This window comes from Trichosurus vulpecula, chromosome 7 (genome assembly GCF_011100635.1).
Source record: "Trichosurus vulpecula isolate mTriVul1 chromosome 7, mTriVul1.pri, whole genome shotgun sequence".
Classification (NCBI taxonomy): domain Eukaryota; kingdom Metazoa; phylum Chordata; class Mammalia; order Diprotodontia; family Phalangeridae; genus Trichosurus; species Trichosurus vulpecula.
The window spans coordinates 126507576-126522492 of NC_050579.1; the positions used below are offsets into that span (position 1 = coordinate 126507576).

At 39.9% G+C, this 14917-nt stretch overlaps 1 protein-coding gene across 1 annotated transcript in view; it reads right to left on the bottom strand.

The window, feature by feature from the left end:
* The window catches only part of TBPL1 (TATA-box binding protein like 1), a 30340-nt gene extending 15889 nt beyond the window's left edge, over nucleotides 1-14451 (bottom strand). The window contains exon 1 of the mRNA XM_036767739.1: nucleotides 14139-14451. The gene's annotated coding sequence lies outside the window, so the exon portion shown is untranslated. The remainder of the gene's footprint in view (nucleotides 1-14138) is intronic.
* Between the last annotated feature and the right edge of the window lie 466 nt (nucleotides 14452-14917).

Below are 14917 nucleotides of genomic sequence, written 5' to 3' on the forward strand. Positions count from 1 at the left end.
CTAAGGCTGGAAAGGTAGGTGAACTAAAGTGTGTAATTATGGCCAGGCTAGATTTTGTATTTCGTCTTATACTTCGTATTTCGTCTTATAGGAACTGGGACCTACTGAAGGTTTTTGAAAAGGGGGCAGAGAGAGCATGACATATTTTTGGCAGTTCTAGGGAAGATGACTGCAAGTGTGGTTATGTGTGCGCACAAGGGGAGACAAGAGCAAGTAGACAAAGAGTCTATTACTGTCACATGACAGAATAGTGGGAGTTAAATGTTATGAAGATTTGAATTATTAGCTTGTATTTTCTTACATCAACAATAAAATTGTTACTTTGAGATATGTTATGACTTGAATTTATTTTATGCCCATCAGTAAGTCACAGTATTATCTGTTCTACCACTTTAATACCACTAATGATAAAGAACATAATGAGATGTTCACTAGCCACTGAGATAATAATCAATGGATTCCTGGACTTCAACATCTCCTTATCAAGAGAAATGTCATTATCCTTCAAGATCATAACAGCCTCGGTGTTCACAAATCATCAGCACCCTATGATTGGAGGGCTTCAGGATGAAGTTCTTCCCAAAGCTTCTGTTTACAGAGGTGGCGCAGGTTAGCCGTCTCTTCATTTCCCTCCGGGCTGCAGGATCATACCCCTAAGCCAGGTACCCCTTTTCAGCTCCTTTCTGTGTGTTATCTTTTCCCATTAGATTGTAAGCTCAATGAGGGCAAGGACAGTCTATTTCTTTTCTAGTGCTCAACATGGTGCCTGCCACAGAGTAAGGCCTTAATAAATGTTTATTGACTGACTGATCAATCAATAAGCATTCTGAAGTGCCTAAGCATTCTGAAGTGCCTACTGTACATCAAGCAGTGTGTTAGGTGCTGAGTATACAAATATGAAAGTGAGATAGTCCCTAACCTCAAGGAGAATATGTTCTACGAGGACTTGAAGGCAAGCTTACTGTCCTATATAACTTCTCTCTTTTTTAAAAAATATGTAAACATATTTGCTATTCTCTTGGGCTCTAATAAATAAATACCTCTTCTTTGAAAGATAACTGACTGAGGCAGCACTGTTGGATGTAGTTCATTTAAAGTCTGGGTAGGAATCTATCTCCCTATTCATTCCGAGTTTCGATCCCCCATTAGCTGTTTTTAGTCTATCCTTTCTAGCATCAAAATTATCTCTTTGTCAGAAAACAGAGAAGCAAACTAAGAGCTGAATAGCTGTCTTTTCTGTGTCTCTTTTCATCCCTTACACCCCAGGCAGCAGTCCTGTTCTCTTCTTTGATAACCTGCTTTAAAAGTTTAGCCTTTTTTGTTGTCCTTAGCATTCCTTACTAATCTGAACTCACTTTGAGCTTTAGGATTCCTGACACAATTTTTATAGGACTGTTTGTTACATGTTTCTACCTATCTTCTATACCTATCCTTGCTTCCATCATCTCTTTTACACTTTCAAAATCTAAGTTGGTCATTAAGTTTGCTGTGTATCTATACTGGTTTATTTAATCAACTCCATATTTTCATCATCAGAATTGGTTATTTTTACATTCTTATAATTTCATTTTTTTGGAGAATTTCCCCATTCCTTTTGGGATGACTTTTGCCAAAGAATCTTAGGCCACAGAACCTATTATAGCAAAGGTTTCAAAGCTAAAAAGAAAGACAGGTAGCACTAACACAAACTGCTACCATAAAACAGATGTCAAATGTGTACTGCTGGGGAACATATGCAGTCATCTTCTATATTATCTTCAAATATCCAATTCAGTTCAAAAGGCAATTAAGTGACTTAAGTTCAAAACTATGCTAGGCACTGGAGATTCAACGTTAAAATTTAAACAACCTCTGCCCTCAAAAAGGTTATTTTCTAGTGGGAAGAATACCAGAAGTACAAAATTAAGTACAATAGTAGGGAATGGCTGAGAGACAGACCATTAATATATGGAAGCATTAGGAGTAGCCTCATAAAATGTAGCATCTGAGAGCTAAGTTTTGAAAGGTGCTAGGAATTACAATTTAAAATTAAAGAATGAGCAAGCACTTATTTCCAAGTAATGAGAGAGATAAGGAGACAGTCTATGCAAAGCCAAAAAGGAATATAAGGTACAATAAGTAGTCTAGAGAGTATCCTGATGACCAACAGGAAAATCTTAAAAAAGGAGGCTGGAGCCAGATTACATGTAAGGTAAATAGCAAAAAAGGGCATTTGTATTTATTCTTAAGACATTCAGAAGCCAGAGAAGCTTCCTAGATTTGTGTTTTTTGGGGGAATATCAATTTGGTGGGGTGAGAGACTAGAAGCAGATGGACCATTTATGGAGGCTACACAACAGTCAAAGAGATAGGTAATGAAAGTCTAAATTAGGGTGAATAGAGAAAATTGGATAGACATGAGGGATGCCATAGAGGTAGAATTAACAAGACAGTGCCTGGTTCTGGTGAAATGAGGGAACGTGAATAATCTTCAGGATAACAGGTTGGAAATCTGAGTGGCTGGAAAGACAGCAGTGCCTTTGACAGAAATAGGCAAGGTAGGAAGAGGGATGCATTTATAAGGCAAAAAATACTGAGTTCCATTTTGGACATATTGAGTTTGATATACCCACGTGACTTCCAAGTAGAAATGTTCAGTGGGCAGTTGCTGAAGCAAGGACTTGAGATCAGGAGAGAGATTAGTGCTGGATAGAGAGATATACACACACAACATACACATATATAAAATCATATAGTCTCTACATTGCTTACATGGAGATGTGAACCCATGGAAAATGCTGATTCAAAGAACAAGACTACAAAGGCGAGATCAGACAAAAGGATAACCTAGGAGAAAGAAATATGAAAACCCACAAAGTATTCTTCAGAGGGCATTCAGGTGAAGAGAGTTGTCAAAATTGACAAAGTGTCAAATGCTGCAGAAATCATTGGAAACCTTGGAAAGAACATTTTAAGTTGGGTGGTGAAGTCTGGAAGATAGATAATAAAGGGTTGACAAGTGAGTGGGAGGTGAGGAAGTGGGGACAGCAAGTGAGCGTAAATGCTTTTTCAAGGAGTTTAGCATTGAAGAGAAGAAAGATACAGGAAAAGAGTTGAGGGACTAGCAGCATCAAGTAATATTTTTTAAGCAGGGGTGACTGAAGGTCACAACGAGGATAAAGAAGAAGTTTAAGAAAAATGAAGTAGAAGAAGAGAAGGAAAAGAGGCCATGGTCTAAAAAAAAATTCAGTTTTGGACTTTAGTTTCCTCATCTATGACATTAGAGGACTAAAGCTTAGGTGATTGCCTTAAGTATATTGTGGCTATGATATTCCACCAATCTTACTATTTTAATACTACTACTGGAAGCATTAAGGCATTTTGGTAGAGCGGTCAGGAACACTTGGTTAAAGTTGCCTCTGACATATACTGTGTGACACTAGGCAAGGCACTTAACCTCATTCCCTGTCTCCTGTTCCCTCAACCCCAACTCTCACAAAAGCATTATACAGAGAGTTCCTTATACCAATGAAAGCACAGGTCCAATCTCCCCCAAAACACTACTAGTAAATACTTCTTATTATCTTCAGAATGCTTTTTATTATAAAAGCTCAATCTGTTTTTTTAGTGAAACTACACTTTATTTTCTTTTTTCTGGTGGTATAGCATCTCAACACTTTTCAGATTCAGAACGTGTGCTGACTAGGAGAGTACAGTTATAGAATATTACATCTTGGTATTCACTTCTCTAAATAGACCAATTGAAGTCATGGCAGTAAACTTAGCTATTCAAACAGATCATCTTCAACTCACTAAGACTTTACTCACTTTCAGAGGGAAAAATGAAGATGGTCTCTGAGCTTATTTACTTATTTCCATAATAGCTAACATTTACACAGTGAATACATGGCAATCACACACTGTTTTCTCATTTTTTCCCCATCAGTCTGGTGAAGCACAGACTAAAGCATTATTAACCCCATTTTATACATGAGAAAACTAAGGCTCACATCTGAAACTGTGTTACAGAGACCCAAGACACATAACTAGTAAGTGTCTAAGACCAGATCCAAATGCTATCGCTTCATAAAGTCCAGTGCTTTGAGCTACTTCAAGATGCCTGTTATTTAGAATATCAAAGTTTATAAGTAAATGGCTTAGTACTAACACTGAACAATAATACTTTTCTCTTTAAGGAGAAAATGGTCAAGTTTACTACAGCTTAAGAGTAAGTACCTAAGAAATGGCTTATTTTGCTTAACAAAGACATTTTCTCTTCACAGATGTATGACAACCAAATCCAGTGGGAAATATTATTTCAATTGCCACAATGGGTTTTGTTGGCCTCTCTTTTCTAAGAAATGAACATTTTTCCCTCTCTCCACTCAAACCATCTGCCATGAGTGATAACCAGATGCCTGTGCAAGACAATAGTAAACAGAAGTACTACTCAACACCTTAAAGTGGAGTGCTGCTTCAGATGTACTTTAGAATGAGTATTAAAAAACAAAACATTTCTGTGACCCACCTATTCACCACCTAAAACACAATTATTGAAAATATACATTCACCTAGTTCCTGTCCAGAGGTAATTCAAAGATAATTTTGATGAATCAGAACTTGGGCAGATCTGTTTCGAGTAGAAAACTAACAGACATATCAATCAAAAATGGAGCATTCATAGGTCTCATCATGAAATCCTATATAAGAAAAAGCAACTTCTAGTTCTAAGGGACCATCTAACCAAGGAGAGGAGAATTTTATTCATTTTTATGTATAACTAGTGATCACTAATTGGAAAAAAATGAAGAAACTAAGCTCTTAATCAGTAAATCTCATAGCTGGCTCTTTCAAGGAAAGAACAATCCAATCCTAGAACCACAGCATTTCCAACAGATGTCACATCAAAACTGTCCCTCATACACCACCTGTTTTATAACGTTCTCTTTAGGTCACTTCTTTCAACATGCAATGTTCTTCAAATTGCCAGACCAATTTGCAGTATGCCTATCCCAAGACACATGAGCATATTTTCACTAGTGACATGATAGATTTGTATATGCCTAAAAGTTCACCTTGTCATAAATTATGTTCTACAGTGGAACATCCTAACAGCCATATAATGACTTAAAGGCATAAAGAGAGTAAGATCCCACTATGCTTGCTTGTTGACTATGAAAAAAAAAACATTTGATTGGGTTGAGCAAAATACCCCATTACAGTCTCCTGCCCAATAAGATATCTCCTATCTCTATCACAAAATCATACCAAATTCCTTGAAAAATATAACAGAGATAATTTTGTTCACTGATCACTTGATGAATAAAATCAAATGAAGCATAAAACAAGGAGATATACATTTGACAAAGGTGTTTGCCAGAGTCCAAATCAAAGGCTTCTTCATAAAAGTAAGGTCTTCCAATTGCTCCCTTTGTTGGATGGCTCTGTGTTAATGCAACAAGCCTTGAAATATTACAAAAGCCTTCTAAACAGGATCTAACTATAACACACAGAAAGAAAAGTGGTTTAAAAATGCCTATTTTTCAAACTATGATACTGTTAGTTAAATAATGTATAGAGCTAGTCCATCAGCACATATATCCTGGCAAGAAACTAAATGTTTATTGACTGCTGTCTAAGAAATTATGGCTAAATACTGAAGTGGATTCAGAATTGAACAGGAAGAAAGAGGTGCTTCTCCTTATAAGAAAGCATCACCTTTGTATAAAGAATATTTTTCCAATTATCCTATATAACTGTGAATCACGGAATCAATTTCCAAGGAATTAAAAGTTTAAAGTCACCTAAAGGGCAAAGACTGGGCACATGATAATCCTGAATCTCTTCTTGCCACTTTGTCAACTTAACAAGAATTCTCTCACTCTCTCTTGAATATAAGGGGGCTGATATCAACAAAATTTTAAAATGTTTACAATTATGTAACTGAAGAAAATTATTATTTTCAGAACTCCAACAGTTGGAGCAGTACTACAACAGCAGTAGTCAGAGGATAAAGCTGGGACACTTGGCCTTTATTTAATTTTTCTGAACAAAATGTTAAAGAAAAATAAAACCTTCAATCTTGACTGAGCAGTATGCCCTTTTACAGAATAGGACCATGCCCCTTACATTATATATATAATAAAAATCACAAGTTAGAAAAAGGTCCCTTTTCATGGCCTCCCCTTTAATGAAATATTTATGTCTTTATCTAAATTCCTCCTTGTTAATACCTTTGACCACTGAGGTCCTTTCCAAGTCTAAATCTATGACCCTATGACATTGCATCTAGGTCTAAATAGTCTCCCCATAAACTCGGGTCATACTAAACAAGTATCAGTTTAAATAACCCAGAAAAAAATTCATTCAACATAAGTGTAGTGAATGTCACAGTGGAAGATATTATGCAAAATGTTGGAAAGAATCACAAGGATGACTAAGATATGGTTCCTACTCTCAAAGACTTATTCTAAGAGGAGTTAAAACCTCCAGAAAGGCAGCGATGAAATTTTAAGTGTAAAGTTATATGTTTTCTATTCATGTTTTGTTAGCTATATTTATTTGTCCCTTCCTCTCTCACAAGTGTGATATAAGCTCCTAAAAAGAGACATCTTTTAATAAAAGCTTGTACAGCACCTGGCAAAATGCTATGCATATGACAAGTTTGATAGATATTACAAATGATAACAATCTTTGGATATTTTAATCACTTCAAAACAAATGTCACAATAAGATATTTTTCAAAGCACAGCAGGTACTGATTCTAAAACACTGTTCTGACAACATTCCACTGTAAATCCTTTTACTTCTATTACAATTAAAGACTTATACATTCGATCATTTCATCACATGGATCTTGTTATCATGGAAGAAAATCACTGACAAAAATCACTCGCTAGGAAATTGTCCTATAGCCTTTAGAAAAAGCGCTGTTTCCCTCAGCCAGAAGCTATATAACACAGTATGTGTTAAAGACATAATGCACCACACGCTATTCTCAAAAGAAGCTCTACTTCTAAACACATTCAGATGTCACGTAGATTTCATGTTATCTATTTGTGACCACTTAAATTAGTTCTGCCTATACTGCCTATATACCCATTCAAGTAATTTTCTTGTATCAAATTTCTACATATTGGCAACTAATAACCAAATATTAAGATATTCAAAGCAGTCTCAAGGTGAATTTGTGAAACCATTTTTAACAGTTTCCAAGATTTGGCAAAATACAAGTTGAGTCAAATAATAAAAGGCAAAGTGGTCTGAAAAAATGCACTTGCATCAGATTCTGTACTACCGGGGATTCTCTGTAGCTGAGTTAACTTAGATTCAATAATCTGGGGGAAATTAATTCTTGAAAATGAATCTCACAGAATGAAGTTAACTGGTAGAACAGATAATTCATTCTAGAAGAAAGTTAATCTAAAACATAATTTTTCTTTTTTCCTCAAAACCGTTTCTAGTATTTAAAAAAATTAGGACAGTTTGCTAAAATGTTTAATATAAATATTTCCTAAGATTTCTACATCACAATTTTCTGAAGAACTTAAAGTATTTTCAGTATACTGTTTTAACCAAATGGTGAAATGGGAAGAACCAAGTATCATCTATAATTTAAAACTGAAAAAAAAAATAGTTAGCATTTACATAATGCTTTAAGGTTTTCAAAGTGCTTTACAAATGTTATCTCATTTTATCCTCACAACAACCCTGGGAGGTAAGGTGCTACAAGACTTATCTACAACCACACAAAACCAAAAGTGGTATTTAGGGATCTTATTTCCCAGCATAACACTCTTATCTACTAAGCTAAAAGTCAAAGTTATTCAGATTAAGGATGACATTAAAAATGTGAAAAAACAAAACAAAAAAAAAACCCCTAAAAGAATAGCCACACCTCTGCAAGTCTACTAAGTATGGGGAAAGTACAGGAAGGCCATCAAACAAGACGTATTCCAGTTAAGGACATTTTTGATTGGAATTAGAACTAGATATAATATAGAGTTGTATAAAGATGCTTTCCAGGACCTAAAAAAAAGGGGGGTTGTGATAAGAAAAATCATTAAATTCCAACTATAACATAGTCAAATGTACACATAGATACCTCTAACTTTCTCTTTCTATATGTAAATGTATACAAATTTATCTCTGAGAGTTTGGGGACAAAAGTAGGGGATGCTAAATGTTAAATTACTATTGGGATATGCAGAGGAGACTGACTTACGAGGACATGTCTGAACTGAATAGATCTACCAGGTTACCTGAAGCAGGACTCCAGGTCCTAGAGGAAGCCAGAGAAGAAAGGGCTCTTGTATCCCTGGTTTCCAACAGTGTCTAGTACTACGAGCATCTCTGGCTCCTTTACCTAGACACCTCAAAAAGATGGAATCAGGTTTACTACCTTACCAACCTGCTAGCAAAAGCAGAAATTTCTTAGAGGTCTCCTCTAACCCCAGCCCTTTACTACCCCTCCCACTTTTCACAATTAATTAGAGATAAAAGGTTTAACACTTTAGTGTGAATGACTTCTACCATCATTCAATACACAAGCATAAATGACATGTTTTGCTAAGCAATTAAGAAAGGAGAAAGATAAAAGGATAACAAGGTGTTGCTATCAAAGGGGACAAAACAAACAGAAACTAGGACAAACTTGGGAGCCTTGCTATTTTGCTAGGATTGACTCTGCTTACCTTCAAATTGGCCCTGATAAATATATGCACGTAGTAGAGTGAGTAAATGCAGCTGCAAACACATGCAGTACTGCCTCCATGATTTCTGAAGATTTTGTTTGTTTTTAACTGTATAAAGAAGCCTTGTTCCTAAAGAATTTACTAGTAGTTTCACTATACCCTATATATGAAGTCTTTTCCAGGAAAAGTCTCTTTTTAGTCACTTAGAGTGGTTCTCAGTAATTATAAAACCATTAGGCAGTCTATGACATGAGGCCAAGAATTTGTAACATTTGTAATTTATCTGTATGAACTGTGGACCAACTTAGATGTCCAGAAAATGTCTTATACATAGGTGGGTAAGGTTCCATTTCCTCATATCTTTAGTTTATACTTGTCATTTAATCCAAGATGGTTCCACCACAAGTAGCCTAGATTCAGTATCTCTAATTCTTTGCCATTCACTCTTTTTGAAATCTATCTTTTGCCTCCTTCACTAGATTTCCCCTATTCTGAAGGTTACCAATGCCCCCTTAAATCACCAAATCTAATGCCTTTTACCTATCCCTCTTCCTTCTCTACTTCTTTGTAGCATCTTTTGAAGCTCCCTCTACCCCATACTTCTTCAATGTCAGATTATCACTATTATCCATTTTTTCCTCCTATTCCCTTGGATTTTGTTTCCATCCCTCATCTTGTCTTCTGCCACTCATTATATGGTCTTGGTCACCTAAATCACTCTTGAAAAAATATGACTTTAGTTCAAATGAGGAATGGGCATAGAGACAGAGTTTGGAATCATGGCAGTTGAGCATTTTATTTCCAATTGAATCTCTCACTGGCAGCTCAAATTCAACATTTCTAAAACCTGTCCCTAGAACCAATCCTCAAGATTAAAGAATCTTTGGAATGAGCCTCAGGAGCCACCTAGTCTATCCTTTTGCACGGGCATCTCCATTTCTCTTCTCTTCTCTCAGGCTCTCCAGTTAAAACCCTGGAGTCATTTTTTACTCTCCCTTCAACCCCAAAGTCCAATCAGTTGCCAGTAAAACCTTGACTGATTAATCAACCCTCATCTGTATAGTTCTAACTGTCTGATGGTCTCAGCCTAATCCTTGCTTAGACTTCTCTTGGCACCTGGCTTTGCATTTTGGACTCTGATTTATTTAATTTTAAATCTGAATTTTCATCTCATTCTTCATATCTAGACTAAGTCTTTTTGCTTTGATTGAAGATAGTTAACACTGCATCTTCTGGTTTTGACCCTGCCTTTATCATTCCTACTTACTCTGGCCTCCAATTTGTGGGTCTTGCTTTCTCTGACAATGACTTGTCTTTACCTCAGATTTCATTCTCCATTCTGCATACTAGGTCTGAACTTGGTTTTGACAGGTATGGTTAAAAAGAGATCAGTGACGTAAGGATCCTTACAGACTTTGAGGGAGATTTGGTTACTGAAATTTTTTAAAAGATGACATATTAAAGATAATTTGTTTATACTGAGAACTCTTATGTCCTCTTCACATATAAAATAGGAAGACTAATAGGAATACTATTCTTTCATTAAACAACATGAACAAAATAGAATTCAATTCAGTAATTAATTCAACATTCACTATGTGCAAAGCACTATAAGAGGCAGTGGGAAGAAAAGGATAATTACAGGTGACCACTGCCTGCTACAAGCTTACAATATAGTACTGAGGATGAAAGATATGCACGTTTGCAATACAATTCAAACATTCGTTTGATCAAGACAGTAAATATAAAATTACTATGCAGAATAAAATCATAATAGAAGCTGAAGAGTTAATATTAAAATACAAAGTATTATTAAGAGTTTGAGGAAGGAAAGATAATTTCTGATTGGGGTAAGCTGAAGATATCATTGAGAAGATGGTATCGGAGTTGAGCCTTCATTTCTAGGGTAGTTAGATCTTAAAAAACAAAAACAAAAAAACAGATGTAACAAGGAAATATATCTCTGGTATTGTCAGTGACTGAGGTCAGCAAAGGTACAAATACAAAGCACAAGCGTGCTGTGGTTGAAGAGTAGTCAGGTGTTAGAGTATTAGAGTGTATCTACAGTGTTAGAGTATGTTGAGGGGAAGTAAATGAGACTCAACTGATAAAACAGGGAAGCACCAATATGCAAAGGATAAGGAGTTTGGATTTTATCCAGGAGACAATTAAGAGCCATTGAAGGATTCTGAGTACGGATATGAAATCTAAAGATCTCTGTGTTAAAATCTAGCAGCACTAGAAGGATGGATTGGAGGGGAAGAATTTAGAGAGGTGCTATTGTAGTATTATAGTGGGAGAAACAAATGTAGAGGGGGAGAAGAAAACCCAAGGATGCAGGGATCCCAAACCAAAGTTGCCAGGAAGGGGCTGCCTGGAATGAACTCGTGGACACAAGCATTCTTTAAGTCAAGGAGGCAAAGATTTGTTATGCTTTTTCAACAGGCAAGAGTTCTTAGGAAACCTGCAACCATACAGAGGTGCAGGGGGAATCTTTATAGAGGGTTAAAAGGCAAAACATGTCAGTTTGGTGTTGGGGGGGTGGTGGGATTAGGGAGTAGTTTAGGGTGAGTTCAGGGAGTGGTTAGCTCTTAAAGGAACATGCACATTTAGTATATACTGCACAGGTGTATTACCCAGAGTTCACTGGGAAATAGCCCCCAGAGGGATTACGGGGGTGGGGGGGGGCTGTGGTCTTCACTGTGAAACATCACTAAGTTCCTATTGGTTGGGGCTAAATGGAATACTTTCTCATCTAGTATCTTGTTAGACAAAATACAATGTGTGGGATACATGTTAGAAAGGTCAGTGAATAGTAAATATAGTTATGACTCAGTGTACAGTCAGTTTTCAGCATCTGGAATTCAATCTATAGCTGCGCATAGCTGCTTACTGAGGAAGAAGCAGGGATAAGTTGGGTCTTACTGCCCTTTAGCTAGAGAGAGATAGCCTGGGACAGAATATTTGGGAACAAGATGTGTTTATGAGAACCAGATGTATTTTGAACTTGGGGTTCAGGCACAGGCACCCAAGCACAGGATCCAAGCACAAACACCTCATCAGTATTCCAAGTGGATGATAATATGAACCTATTAGACTGTTGGCAGTAGAAAGATAAATAAGGGACCAGAACTAAAAAAAAAAAGGAACATGAGTGAATAAGTAAATGGTGTGATTGATGTAGGGAAATCCAAAGAAGCTGGTTTGGGGAAGATGCTATAAAACAGGCACTGAATACCTCTGGGGCTCATCTTGAGCCAGTCATTCAGTTTCTCTAGGCCTCAGTTTTCTCATCTGTAAAATGAAAGGTTTGAACCAAGTGGTCTCTATGATCACTTTCAGCTCCATGTAGATTTTATCTTTTGGAAAGTCTCCACATCTATCTCAAATCTTTCCATTCCAATTGCCACCATTCTAATTTAGAATCTCATTTCCTCTCAGCAGGAATATTTCAAAAGCCTCTGAATTGGTCTCCTTGCTTTCACTTTTCTTCCCCTCCATTTCACTCTATTCATCATTATAAGTACTCTTCACAGTGTAGCTCCAATTACATTAATTTTGAATTTTTTGAATCCCCAGTGCTTATCACAATGACTGACAAGTAGTAAGTGCTTAATACATATTTGTTAAATGCATGTGGAATGACTATTCTGTGCTAAATTAAGTCCAAATTCCTTATTTGAATTTACATTCCCTTCACAATCTGGCCCTAATTTACCTTCTACCACTCCTATCCAAACAGAACTATTCAATATTTCCCCAAAACATTTTGTACTTTCTCTCCTCCCTGTTTTTTTATTTCCTCTACTTCTCTCAAGGAACGCCTCCCCCCAAAATAACTCACATTTGCATGATACTTTAAAATTCTCAAAGAAATTCCAAGTATATTTTCATCTGATCCTTAGTGCCAATGATAAGGAGCCTTAGTTTCAGTGATCTTCCAATGACTTACCTAGTGATTCATTGATCCCAGTGATCTACTGCTACTTCAAGCACCATCTTCAATGCCATCTCCTTCATTAAGCCTCTCCTCATTTTACCTGTCTTCCACTAGGATTTGATCCATTCCTTCTCTGAATTCCAATAGTATTGATTTACCTCTCCAGTGGTACATGTGCTTGTATTCCTGCTAGTCATTATAGACATTCTAAAAGGCTTAAGATTTACTCAATTTTTGTAACCTGTAGCACCTAACATGGTGTGAACACTCAAATATTCATCATTAAAAAAAAAAAATCCACTAGAAACCTCTCACCCTGACAATCTTCCCCTTCATCTTGAGCCACAAACCTCATGTCACTCCCATTTCATCCTCTACTAACATGCCCACAGAGCTAGGGCAGTCTCAGTACCTCTTGGACAATGTTACAGTTAATGTAGCAGCCCATAAATGTGGGTCAAACGCAACTGCTATAGATATAATAATGCGGAGGCAGGAAGAAAGCCCACAGATGCAAATCAGGTTAGGAATGGAAATGAATTAGCCCATTCTTCCAGTTCTTCCCTGGCGCACAGTGGGCACTTAATAAATGCCATCTGACATTCCCATAGCTCCTGAGCTTCAATAGTGACAGACCCTCACCCAATTCACCACCTTCCTCTCTCGGATTTCTCCTCTCCAAGATGATTGGGTAACATTTTTTTTAAAGCAGATCGGGTGCCAAATGAGATCCCGATGGTGTGGGCAGCCCCAGGAACAAGCGATAGTCTTATTTTGGCGGCTCCCCACATCCTCCCAAAGATCACCAGCCCTCTCCCCCGCCCCCAACCTCAGACAAGTTTCCTGGGAGCGACAACGGCCCCGGATCTTCTCCTCATCCTTCATTTTGGCATCTTCGATGAGCCCCCCACAACCGGAGGCTGGGGGGCCTCCGCTCCCCCCATCTTCCCCAGCAGGGACTGACGTTAAACCGCCCCGCACCCGACACCTCGACCCTAACAGCCCTCCCACGCTGGGCCCCCACCCCATTCTAAACCCCGACACCGCCGCCCCCCAAACCCATCCCCACTCCTTTCCTTGCGTCCAATTCGGATCCTCACAGGCGCTTCCTGGAGAAAGCCCCTCTCGGGGAGTGAACTGTCATTCCCCACATCCACCCCCGGATAAGCCGCAGCCTACAGGAGACCCCCCCCCCCCCGACCCCGGATAAGCCGCAGCCTGATGGAGACTCACCCCTCCACCCCCACCCCCGGATAAACCGCAGCCTGGATGGGGACCTCCCCACATATCCCTGATAAACTGTAGTCTGGATGGGGACCCCCCCTTTAGCCCCTAATAAGCCGCGGGCTGGATGGGGACCCCCCACCCCAATCCACTGTTTCTGCCTGCCCCGGGGTAGGGGCCCGGGCCGACCACCCCCCACGCCCCGCCCTGGGCCTCGGACCTTCCCTGCCCTCCTCCGGGGAGCGCCCTTCCCCTCCCCCCTCCCCGTGCTCCCTCAGGCCAGGCCCCGGGGCTGCTGTTACCGAGGGGGAAGGAGAAGTCAGCGGCAGTGCGGCTGATGGTGGTGGCGACGGCGAAGCAGGAGCAGCAGCAGGAGGCGGCAGCGCTGCCCAGTCTCCATGGAACTCCCGCCCCGGCCCGTTGCTAAGAGCCCCCGGGGCCCCGGCTCCGTCGCTCGCGCTTTGTTGTTCCGGGTCCGAAGCCGCAGCCGCTTCCCTGCGACAATAAACAGCACAAAACGCGGAGAACTGGGGGTGGGGGTGGGGGTAGGGCATAGAGAACGCGCCCGGCCAGAGCGCCCCCAGAGAGGTCGGCTGCAGAGCCGCGCTAGCCGGTCATTTCCGGTTTCTACTCCTCCTCCTCCCGCCGCCGCCGCTTCCTCGGTCTCAGCGTCAGCCCCGGCCGGGGAAGGGGTGTAGGCGGAGAAAGCACCCCAGCGGGGCAGAAGGAGGAGGAGCTCGTTGGGAGCTCACCTTCTCTCGCACCACCCCCTACCCAGACACCCCAGAGGTGCGGTAGCGGGAGACACCGCCTGGCTAGGAGGAGGAAGGAAGCGCGGCCTCTCTGCAGCCCTGCGCTGGGCCAAGCGTAGTTGGCTCCACGCTCCGAGCACGCGCACTCACCGTGCGCGCGCCCCGAGTGAAAGGGTTTCTGCGCCTCGGGAGGGTCTGGGGCTTGAAGCAGGCAAGTGGAGGGGGCGGGGCGGACGGCTCTCCCGGGCTCAGTTAGGCTCCCGCCTGGCCCTCCCTGTCTGAGCTAAGGCCCCCGAGGTGACTGGGAGGGTTCCGCGTAGCCCTAGGCA